The sequence below is a fragment of the Tupaia chinensis genome, unplaced genomic scaffold, assembly GCF_000334495.1.
Source record: "Tupaia chinensis unplaced genomic scaffold, TupChi_1.0 Scaffold143970_1, whole genome shotgun sequence".
In the NCBI taxonomy this organism is placed as follows: Eukaryota; Metazoa; Chordata; class Mammalia; order Scandentia; family Tupaiidae; genus Tupaia; species Tupaia belangeri.
Window position 1 is genome coordinate 1,578,900 of NW_006203821.1, and position 11,992 is coordinate 1,590,891.

Genomic DNA, 11,992 nt, shown 5'->3' on the forward strand with positions numbered 1-11,992 from the left:
GTCGTCAAGTAGTGGGGACTGGGATTTGAACTGTTGTTGGCCACGTGGGATCCAGCTCCCTGTGCATTTAGCTTAACCACTGTGCTGAAAGGTTAGACCTATCCAAGAAATACTATTCAATCTAATGTCATGAAGCTTTCTGTATATATCTGTGAGAGTTCTATGGTTTTAGCTCTTAGATTTAGGACTTTGATCCATTTTGAGGTAATTTTTAATAAAAGAATTACTTATTTAGGGACAAGCAGTTGGTGTAATGGCTATGTCGCCGGACTCCCATGTAGTCGACCGTGGTTTGAGCCCTGGACCCAGTGGCTTAAACTCATACCAGGCACATGTGTGTGCATGCCCAAGATCCTGAGAGGAGAATGGAGAAGGGATTGCAGCATGACCATTTCCCCTGGGAGGTGATTTCTTGCTTTCTGTCTGTCTGTCTCTGTCTTTCTGGCGAGCGCATGTGCCCTATAGCAAAAACCTTTCAAAAAATTACTCGTTTAATTTTATTTATTGTTATTATTGTTTTTTAATTTGACCAGAGATAGAGAGTGAGAGGGAAGAAAAGTGAGAAAGCAAGTTGCCAGGTCTAGAACTCAAACTGCTGTCAATCACGTGTGAGTCTAGCTCCTTAACCCCCACACCACCTGCCAGCCCCATTTTGAGGTAATTTTTAGAAAGTATATTTAGTGGCTGGGGCCAGCAGGTGGAGTGGTGGTTAAGGTGCTGGACTCCCACATGGCCAACTGTAGTTTGGGTCCTGGTGATGGGCTTTCTCACTTTCCCCCTCTCTCTCTCTGGTGAGCACATACACCCTACAGCAAATTAAAAAATAACAACAATTAATAAAATAATTAATTAATTTTTTTAAAAAGAAGCTTATTTAGTAGGACCAGTAGGTGGCATGGTGGTTAAGGTGCTGGACTCCCACATGGTAGACTGTGGTTTGAATGTCATACCCAGCTGTTTGAAAATCATGCTAGATGCGTGTGTGCACATGCCCAAAATCCTGAAAGGAGAATGGATTGTGCATGGCCATCCCTTGCAGGGGGTGATTTCTCATTTTCCTTCTCTCTGTCTCTCTTCTGCTAGCACAAAGGGCTTATGGCAAACAAAACAGAACAAAATAAGCTACTTTAGTTATTTCATCTGAGAGAGAGAGAGAAAGAAATGACGAGACAGGCATGCCTAGCCAGAGGTAAATCGTGGCATAATGCCTTTACTCAACCCAATCACGGGCACACGTGTGTGTGGCCCCATGTAAATATGAACCTGAGGCCTTTTCTCTGGGTCCAGTTGTATTTCCACTGTGCCACTGTCTGGCTTCATTTTTTTTTTCCTCTGTATTTTTTTTTTTGGAGAGGTTTTCGCTATAGGGCATGTGCGCTCGCCAGACAGAGAGAGACATAGAGACAGAAAGCGAGAAATCACTCCCCAGAGGGGATGGTCACGCTGCAATCCCTTCTCCTCCATTCTCCTCTCAGGATCTTGGGCACGCATGCACACGCGCCTGGCATGAGTTTTAAGCCACCGGGTCCGGGACGTGAACTGCGGTCGACTACGTGGGAGTCCAGCGACATAGCCATTATGCTAACTGCTGGTTCCCTGTCTGGCTTCATTTTGAGTTATTTTTTGTATATGATATAAGGTGAAAGCTCAACTACATTCTTTTAATTAAATAATTATTAAAAAAGAGTTATGATAGAGAGCATGCCTGTGGATGAGAGAGCGACAGAGAAAGTGAAAGAGAGGCACCTTCCACAGACAGTCATGTCACAATTTTGCTGAACACCCAGAGACCAGGCATGCTTCTGCATCAGGGCATAAATTACCATTATTTTTGCACTTCAATCTATCTTTTCCAGATGTGCCTTTGATTGATTCATTTGCACTCTTTAAGTTTTGCTCAGTTCCCAGTGACCCTGCCCACTTCAGTCAGTATGATGACTAACCACCCTGCCCATCTGATCTTGCTCACTCTATTTTTTTTAATCCAATGCCATTTATCACCTTCTAACTTACTGTATAATTTACCAGTTTATAGACTTTTAAAGTTTATGTATATATTTGAGAGACAGAGCAGTACCACTGACAGGATTTGCCGCATTGTGATCCTCCCTGACTCTTCCAGTCTTCCTTCCAGGCAGGACCATGGGTGCACCCACAAATGTGCCCAGTGTGTTCAGTCCAACCCAGGAACTGAACCCAGGGCCTTTCTATGTGGTTACAGTATCACACAGTGCTGTCCTATTGCCTGCACCACTGCAGCTGGGCCTGCCAGCCGGGGTTTGGTGTATAATACTGACGTTGCTGTGCCTGTTATCCAGGATGAATAAAAGACAAAGGTGACTTCTTTCTTTACTGATCAGAAAGGCTGGACTACTCAATGTTTCTAGCCCGCCTCCGAGTATATCTGTGTGCTGGTGGTTACTGAATTTCTAAGCATGGTGTAGAAGCTTTTTCCAATAGCCAGAGGTAAGGGCCTCCCTGATGGGAATACTGGACCTTTCCTGGGGAGTGTATTCCTGGATATTAGCTGGGTTCCTGTTTTACTGCTGTGATCTGAAATGAGGGTCTTTGGGAATGAAATGTCCAAATCTGGCAAATATATGATAATTCATTAGGGAATGCAAAGGAGATATTTGGACCTATTTATCTTTATTGCTGGTTCTTTAAAATGTCTAGCAAAAAAAAAAACAAACAAACTAAAATTTCAGGGCAGGACAGTAGTACAGTGGTTCAGTATGATACTCTTTGAAATGGATCTACATGGAAGGGTTTTGGGTTTGCATCTAGAGATCTCTCTGAATAACCCACCTGTATATGTGGCTGTGATCCTAGGCTGGCTAAAGCTGGGGTTGGATTGTGACATCAAGATTCCATTGATGGTTCTGTCTCTCTGTCTCTCTCACTCATGGAAGAAATAAATAAACTTGAAAAAAAAAAAAAAGAAGTCTACATTGGGCCAGCAGGTGGTGTAGTGATTAAGACACTGGACTCCCATATGGTCGACTGAGGTTTGAGTCCTGGACCTAGCAGCTTGTTTTCTCACTTTCCCTCTCTCTATATGTCTCTGGTGAGCCCATGTGCCCTATAGCAAATTAAAAAAATAATAATAAATAAAAATTAAATATATAATTTTTAAAAGTCTATATCTTTTAAAACATTTAATATTACTGTAAAACATATATATGGATATATTATGTTTTATATATAAGATATACTCTCATATATTTATATATTACTACTGCATTGTCTGAAAAGTCATGATTTTTGTATAGAAATACACGTCATGATTTTCCTCTTTTTAAAAAAAATTTAGAGAGACATTTTTACTATAGGGCGAGTGCACTCGCCAGAGGGACAGACAGAGAGAGACAGAAAGTGAAAAATCACCCTCCGGGGGGATGACCTTGCCGCAATCTCTTCTCCATTCTCTTCTTAGGATTTTGGTTATGCATGCACATATGCCTGGTGTGAGCTTCAAGCCACTGAGTCTGGGATTCAGACTGTGATCGGCCATATGGGAGTCCAGCAACATAACCATTATGCCATCTGCTGGTCTCTGTCATGACTTTCCTGACAACCTAATATACATACTAAGTCTTCTGGAAAGTCATGATGTATTTTTGCATAGAAAAACAGAAAAATATGTTATGACTTTTCTGAAGACCCAATAATATATTTTATATATTTGTAAGCCATATATATATATATATATATATACACATATATATATATACACATACATATGTATATATGTATGTGTGTATATGTATATATGTAAAATATATTCATAGTGTGCAGATAGGTCTGTTATTGAAGAATTCATTGCCTATTTATTGTCTCAAGCCACTAAATCTGACTGTTGGTTCCTATGAGGAAAGATGAACATTGGTGAGTTAATTCAGGAGCGAAGCTCTGTGCCAAGTGCTCCACTTACTCCTTACAGAAACTTTGTGAGTTAGATGAGATTCGCTAATCAAGTGTGAGTGTGAGCCAGAGTCTGAACCCAGTTTTATGGCTGAAACAAATTCCATAATGACTGTACAGGAAAGTTAGTAAATATAAATGTAGGTACATTCCAGGTTCTCGGAGGCACCGATGAAGAAGTTATTTACTTTCCTTTGGGGAAGAGAAATGAAAGTTCACCAAGGAACTGAGGTCTAACTAATGTAGGGATAGAATGTCCCGGCTGAAAGGAAATGACAGGGCTAGGAAGGGCTTGGGGTCCAGGATCTAAGTGACCTTCTGTGAGGCTGTCACAGAGGCTGGGCCAGTGAGAGAGACATGAGACTGGGCTGGAAAGGGTCAGCACTAACACCTTCCTCCACTGGAAGCTCTTTGGATCTGGTGAGGAAGCCCCCAGTGGATATTGTTCCTTGGAGGTTTTACTTGATATCTTCTGTGGTCCTATGCTTCCTTGACTTATATGCCTTTCTTGAAATATTTTTTAAAAAATGGTTTACTTACTTTAATTTATTATTATTATTTTATTTTGCTATAGGGCATGTGTGCTTGTCAGAGAGACAGAGAGAGAAAATGAGAAAGCAAGCCACCAGGTTTGGGACTTGAACCGTCATTCACCATGTGGGAGTCCAGCACCTTAATACCACAGTATGTGTTGTCCCCACCTTTCTTGAAACATTTTTCTTTCAGCATTCTTAGTAAAGAAGAGACAGGGTTGTTTAGGTCACAGATTGTACTACTCCATTATTTTTATTTATTTATTTATTTATTTATTTAGAGAGGTTTTCGCTATAGGGCGTGTGCACTCGCCAGACAGAGAGAGACATAGAGACAGAAAGCGAGAAATCACCCCCCAGGGGGGATGGTCACGCCGCAATCCCTTCTCCATTCTCCTCTCGGGATCTTGGACACGCATGCACATGCGCCTGGCGTGAGTTTTAAGCCACCGGGTCCGGGACGCGAACCGCGGTCGACTACATGGGAGTCCAGCGACATAGCCATTACACTAACTGCTGGTTCCCCAGATTGTACTACTCCATTAACATTCTCTTGCCTTGAGGTTCAGGAGAGAGCTTCTTCCTTTTGGTATTCACATTGCTGCCATAACACCTAGGAACTTTAAGGTACACTTGCCCTGATAGTAAACATGGTGTACTCAAGGGGTTCTAGAGTCATGCATTTCCAGAGGTGAAGAAGAGCTACGGAGATAAGTACTTTGAGGGCTGTAAGCTCTTGTTTGATACCCACAGAGCAGGGATGGCAAATTCCTGAATTCAAAAAACGTTCTTGAGTGCTTCCTATGTGCCAGGTAGGATTCCTGGCTCACTTACAGCTACTACCTCCTGCCTTCCTCAGACCCTGATCCTCAACACCTAATCAATGAATGTGAGCTCAAAGGCAGACACTAAGAATTGACTTAGTCAGTCCTCAGAACTCTGTGATGGAAAAGTATTATTATTAGTCCCAACCAAAGAACTGAGGCCTGAAATGTTGAGTTATTTCCCGAGATCACTTCGGTTTATGGCAAAGGGATGAACTGAACAGTGACAACGTTACTCTAGACAACAGAAACCCAACAAGAATATAATACAAGCCACAGATGTCATTTTATTTATTATTTATTTATTTGTTGTCATACAGTGTGTGCTTTCATGGAGAGAGATGGGGAAAGAGAGGAAAAGTAAGAAATCACTCCCCAGGAAGGATGGTCATGTCACATTTCCTTCTCTAGGGATTTTGGACACACATGCACATGTGCCCAGGTAAGAACTGCAGAGGAAGTCAGATCCTACGTGGCCAACCAGACTTCAAGCTCTGGCCCTGACCTCTCGGCTTACATACTAGGAGTGCACGTACATGCCTATGATCCTGAGGGGATGAACTGGAGGGAAAAGATTGCAGTGTGAACAGGCCTCATTGAAGGAGTGTTTTCTCTCTCCCTCTCTCTCTCTGTTGTCTCCCTGTCTCTGCCTTCCATTCCTGTGTGCATACATGTGCCCTGTGGCATAATAATAATAATTCAAAGAAAACCCAGAGATCTAAAGTACCACTGTACAGTTTAACTCCAAAAGTGCCTTCTCTTGCAGCAGTTTAAGTTCAGGCGGGATGGCAGCTCCAAAAATGTCACAAACTCTGCCTCCTACTTTGTTAGCTTTCCCATCTCTAGGTTGCCTTTGTTCCTTTGTTCCCATACAGCTCATCTCCAAGTCTTCATTCCAATGAACAGAGAAGGGAAAAAGAGGACATGCTCCTTTCTCTTAGGGGCATGAGTTATAAGTGGCACTATTACATCTTTTTTTTTTTTTTTAAAAAAAAAAAAAGGATTTGGCCTTTTGTAAAAAACCTTGGCCTCTCTGAGACAGGGATAGTGAGAGGAAGAGTGAGAAATCACCCTCCCCCCACCCTCCGGAGCGGGAGGAGGGGGTGGGAAGGGTGGTCATGCTGCAATTCCTTTCCTCCATTTTTTCCCAGGATCTTGGACATGCATGCACAGGCACCCAGCCTGATTTTCAAGCCCCCAGGCCTGGGACTCAAACCATGTGGGAGTCCAGCGACATAACCACTCTGCCATCTGCTGGCCCTATCTTTTTTTCTTTTTTCTTTTTAAAGTGCCAGAGAGAGACAGAGAAAGAAAGAGGGAGAAAATGCCCCACCCTCCATGGGGCATAGTCACACCACAACCCCTTCTCCTCTATCTCTTTATCCTATTGGGATTTGAGGCATGCATGCACATGTGCCTAGTGTTTTTCAGGCCACGAGGGCAAAGACTTGAACCATGTTGGCCATTTGGGATCGGCTTCCTTAACCACTCAGGTACAGGGCCAGCCCTCCACGATTACTTTTGTTAACACACCATTAACCAGAGTTCAGTCATAAGGCCACACCTACATTGAAGAGAGACTGGAAAAATATTGCTTTAGCTGAACGGTGATGTGCCCAACACCAAAAGCTCTTTTCACCTTAAAGAAGGAGAAAACATTAATTTCTACCTCTTGTACACAGTGGTTGGTTCAGGGATATTCTATATCCTAAGCCAGGCCAATGAGATTCAATCCTGGAACTTTGTGGAAACTTAAAATGCTAGTAGAACATGGTTGTACCTGCTGGCCTCATGACTTCTTAAGAGAGCTCAATGAGAATACCATCAACACAGAGAGTCAAACAAGATGAAAAGGGTCAGCGTTCTAATGACATAAGTTAAGGCCTTGAATCCATCCAAACATTTTCTTTCTTAAATGTTTTCTCTTTTACCAGACTACTGTCCTGACATGTTGAACCTTTTGTGTTTCATCTGTGGTTCTTCATCCTGGCTATACAGAATGTCCTTAGACATAGCTGGGGATCCAAACCTCTGACTTGCTGCCTAGTATTGTGCAATAGGCAGTTAAACAGACAGACAACTTGCTCTGTGGGATACTAACTAGAAGTTGCAAATCTCTCCTTGATAGATGATTATCACAATCTCCTTCCTTGTGATTGCATCATGCCAGTAGGTGGATATCTTGCCTCTACTGTTGTTTCCACTCCCACAGCTTCAGGCAGAGTTGCACTGACTGCTGACTTAGCTGCACATAGTTATGTGGGCTGTGTCTCTGCTGTTCTTCCAGTGTTCCTGTGCATCAAAGTTCTAAATTGTATGAGCCAGTACACCTCCCCACTCCCTTTTCTATGATCAAGAACACATGAAAGAGACAGACAGACAGACGGATAGAAGAACCCCCCAACAAAATCTTGTCATGCTGCAATCCCCTTTTCCAAGTCTTCCAGCTCCTCAGGATCTTGGGCTCATATTTTTCTTTCTTTCTTCTTATGATAGAAAGCATATCGATAAGCACATGAGAGAGAGAGAGAGAGAGAGAGGGAAAGAAATTACCCTCCATAGGGTCTCATAATACCCTTTTCTCTGTCCTATCTCCTCAGGATCTTGGGTGCCCAAGCATGTGACCAGAGTGCTTTTCAGATTGACCCAAGACTCAAACTGTGATTTCCATATGGCTTCCAGCACTAGGGGGTGCTAGCGCCACCACTGCACTAAGGTGCCTGGGCCTACATTCTCTTTTTGTCTACGCCTTTTTTGTTGCTGTTGTTTTTATAGATTTATTTGAAAAAGAGCAGTTAGTTCTCATCCACATTGACTGTTTGTCAATTTTTGAAAGTGGTAACAGGTACATAGGTCACCAGAGGGTAGAGCTTATTGGGTGAATCTTCATCCTCGTTTCATTTTCTGGACAACCACACACGGATACAATAGGGGATGTTCCTTATTCCTTTGGCCTAGACAGCTTTGTTGAGCCTGGTATCAATGCGCACATCTGGAGTCTCCATTTCCTTCATGGCAAATTTCCAAATTTTGAGTGCCCAAGGGGCACGTTTCTTGAAGCCCATGCCATGGATGTGCTTATGAATATTGATGGTGTCTTCCCAGGTCACCGTCTTGTTAATGGCAGAACGGCCTTTCTTCTCTCCATCATTCTTTGTGGGAGCCATTCTGTTTGGCCTAAGTTGGAAAGGAATTTTTTTTTTTTTTTTTTAGAGATTTTGCTATATGGTGCGTGCATTCACTGGAGAGACTGAGAGACAGAAAGCGAGAAATCGTCCGCTGGGGGAGATAGCCACGCTCCAATTCCTTCTCCTCCTTTCTCTTCTCAGGATTTTGGGCACACATGCACACGTGCCCAGTGTGAGTTTCAAGCCACGGGGCCCAGGACCCAAACCACAGTCAACTACGTGAGAGTCCAGCAACGTAACTATTATGCTATCTGCTGGTCCCACCTAAGCCATTTTGAGTTGGATTTTGGTCTTTGGCAATTTTGAGATGTTGGATTGCAATTGAAGATATTCATGTTAAGTCAAGGCTTTTTTTTTTTTTAATAATTATTTTATTTATTATTATTATTATTATTGTTATTTTTTAATTTGACCAGAGAAAGACAGACAGAGATGGAGAGAGAAAGTGAGAAAACAAGCCTCCAGATCTGGGACTCAAACTGTGGTCAACCCTGTGGGAGTCCAGTGCCTTAACCACCAGGCCACCTGCTGTTTCCAAGTCAAGGCTTTTGATAGATATACAAACACTCTGTGTTTTTGTGTACATGTGAATATATGTATATATCTTCTCTCTCACTGAGCAGACCCAGAGAAGCAACATCCCAATAACTGTGAGAACTTCTCACACCCAGATATTGGTTTCTACATGCCATTTTCTGTTAAAAAGAAATGTTATTGGAAAAATTATTGACTTTAGGGCTGATACAGAGTGAAGATGAGCCTAGAACTTAATTTTGTGACAGAAAGTAAAAGCTCTAAGAATGAGGGGACCAGAAGTTAGTGTAATGGCTATGTCGCTGGACTCCCACGTAGTCGACCGTGGTTCGCGTCCCGGACCCTGTGGCTTAAAACTCACGCCTGCGTGTGTACGTGTGTGCCCAAGATCGCGAGAGGAGAATGGAGGAGAAGGGATTGTGGTGTGACCATCCCCCCTGGGGGGTGATTTCTTGCTTTCTGTCTCTCTGTCTCTCTCTGTCTCTCTGGTGAGCGCACGTGCCCTATAGCGAAAACCTCTCCAAAACAAAAAAAAAAAAGAAAAAGAGAGAAAGAATGATGGAGATGTGACAATTGGGCAAAGAAGCTGTTTCAAAAGTGGTCTCACTGGCTAAATGGGTAACAGTTTGATAAATATGGATATATTAATATATAGTAACCAATAGAATAAGGTAAGAAAACTTGAGTCCATACTAATTGCTATGCTGTGGGTTGAATTGTGTTCCCCTAAAATTCATATGTTGAAACTGTCACCCCCAATGTACTTGGAGATCCGTATTTGGAGATAGGCCTTTACGAGGTAATTAAGGTCAAACTAGGTCATAAGAATGGGCCCTAATCCAAGAGGATCAGTGACTTTATAAGAAGAGCTCTCTTTGTTCCTCTTTGCCATATAAAGACACTTTCAGAAGACTACCATCTATAAGCAAAGAAGGTCTTTGCCAGAAGCCAAAACATGTAGGACTTTAATCTAGGACATTGTAGTCTTCAAAGCTTTGAGAAAATTAATTTCTGGTTGTTTAAACCACTTAGTTTATGGTGTTTCATTTTGACAGCCCTAGAAGACATTGATATTAGTCAGTTCATGAGTAATACAATATTTACATAGTTTCATTTCTATCTTCCCACAAATACTAGTTACCAAGGAAAATAAAGAGCTACCTCCCCACAAATACTAGTTACCAAGGAAAATAAAGTTAATATTTTTTAAGAGAGATTTTTGCTATAGGTCACATGCACTTGCCAGAGAGAGAGAGACAGAAAGCAAGAAATCACCCCCCCCCGAAGGAATGGCCATGCCACAATCTCTTCTCTTCATTCTTCTCTCAGAATTTTGAGCACACAAGCACATGTGCCTGGCGTGAATTTAAGTCACTGGGCCTGGGTCTTGAACTGCGGTCAACTACGGGAGATTCCAACAACATAACCATTACACCATTTACTGGTTTCAAAATAAAGTAACTTTAAGATAAATAATTTTAAGAAGTCTGGCAGACACCACCTGGATCAAATATCAGAAGTGAGCATTATTAATAATAGGACTTATTGAAACCATACTCCACCTAAAAGGATGTGATGAGAGGAACATGGCCTCGCTTGTATGATACTCCTGCCAAAAATGTATAGCCTGAATTCAGCCAAAAGGAAATATAAAACAAACCCAAGGTGGAGGATACTCTACAACATAGCTGGTCCATAGCTTCAAAAGTGTCTAGGTCAGCCTGTCAGGTGGCATGGTGGTTAAGGCAATGGACTCCCACATAGTTGGCCATAGTTCAAGTCCTAGACTTGATGGCTTGTTTTCTTGCTTTCTCTCTCTTTCTCTCTCTCGCTGTCTCTCTCTGGTCAAATTAAAATAATAATAACAAATAAAATTAAATACATAATTTTGGGGCCGGCAGGTGGTGTGGTGGTTAAAGGCACTGGACTCCTACATGGCCAACTATGGTTTGAGTCCCGAACCTGGTGACTTGCTTTCTCAATTTCCCTTTCTTTATTTCTCTCTGGTCAAATAATAAAATAATGATAAATAAAATTAAATAAATAATTATTTTAAATAAATAAATACATAGTTTTGTTTTTTAAAAATATTTAGATCAGGAAAGTCAAGCAAAGACTGAAGAACTGCTCCAGACTGAAGGAGACTGAGAGATAACTGTCAGCAACATGAGGTTCTCAACTGGAGTTTTTACTACAAAGAACAATATTGAGACAACTGGCAAATTTTAAATAGAGCCTAAGATTAGATGGTAGTAATGTGACAATGTTAATTTCCTATTATTGATGACTATATTGTGGATCTGTAGAAGAATGTCATTGCTGTAGGCAATACAACCTAAATATTCAAGGGTGATGAGTATCATGTTAGCAACTTGCTCTTAAATAATCCAGGAAAAATATCATTATTTCATTTCATTTTTTAAGAATTATTTATTGGGCCAGCAGGTGACATGGTAGTTAAGGTGTTGGACTCCCACATGGCTGACCATGGTTCGAGTCCTGGATCTGGTGGCTTGCTATCTCACTTTCCCTTTCTCTCTCTCTGCCTCTCTCTTGTTAGATTAAAATGTAAATGATAATAACAAATAAAATAACATTTTAAAAAGAATTATTTATTTTATTTTATTTATTATTATTATTAATTTGCTATAAGGCATATACACTCACCAGAGAGAGAGAGAGGGAAAGTAAGAAAGCAAGCAGCCAGACCTGGGACTTAAACTACGGTCAATCATGTAAGAGGCCAGTGCCTTAACCATCATGCTACCTGCTGGTTCCAATATCATTTTTAAAAAATAGTGAATACTTTTTCGCAACGGGTTTGCCGCCAGAACACAGGTGTCGGGAAAACCACTGCTAAATCAAAGCCAAAATGGGAAAGGAGAAGACTCACATCAACATCGTTGTCATTGGACACATAGATTCCAGCAAGTCCATCACTACTGGCCATCTGATCTACAAATGTGGTGGGATCGACAAAAGAACCATC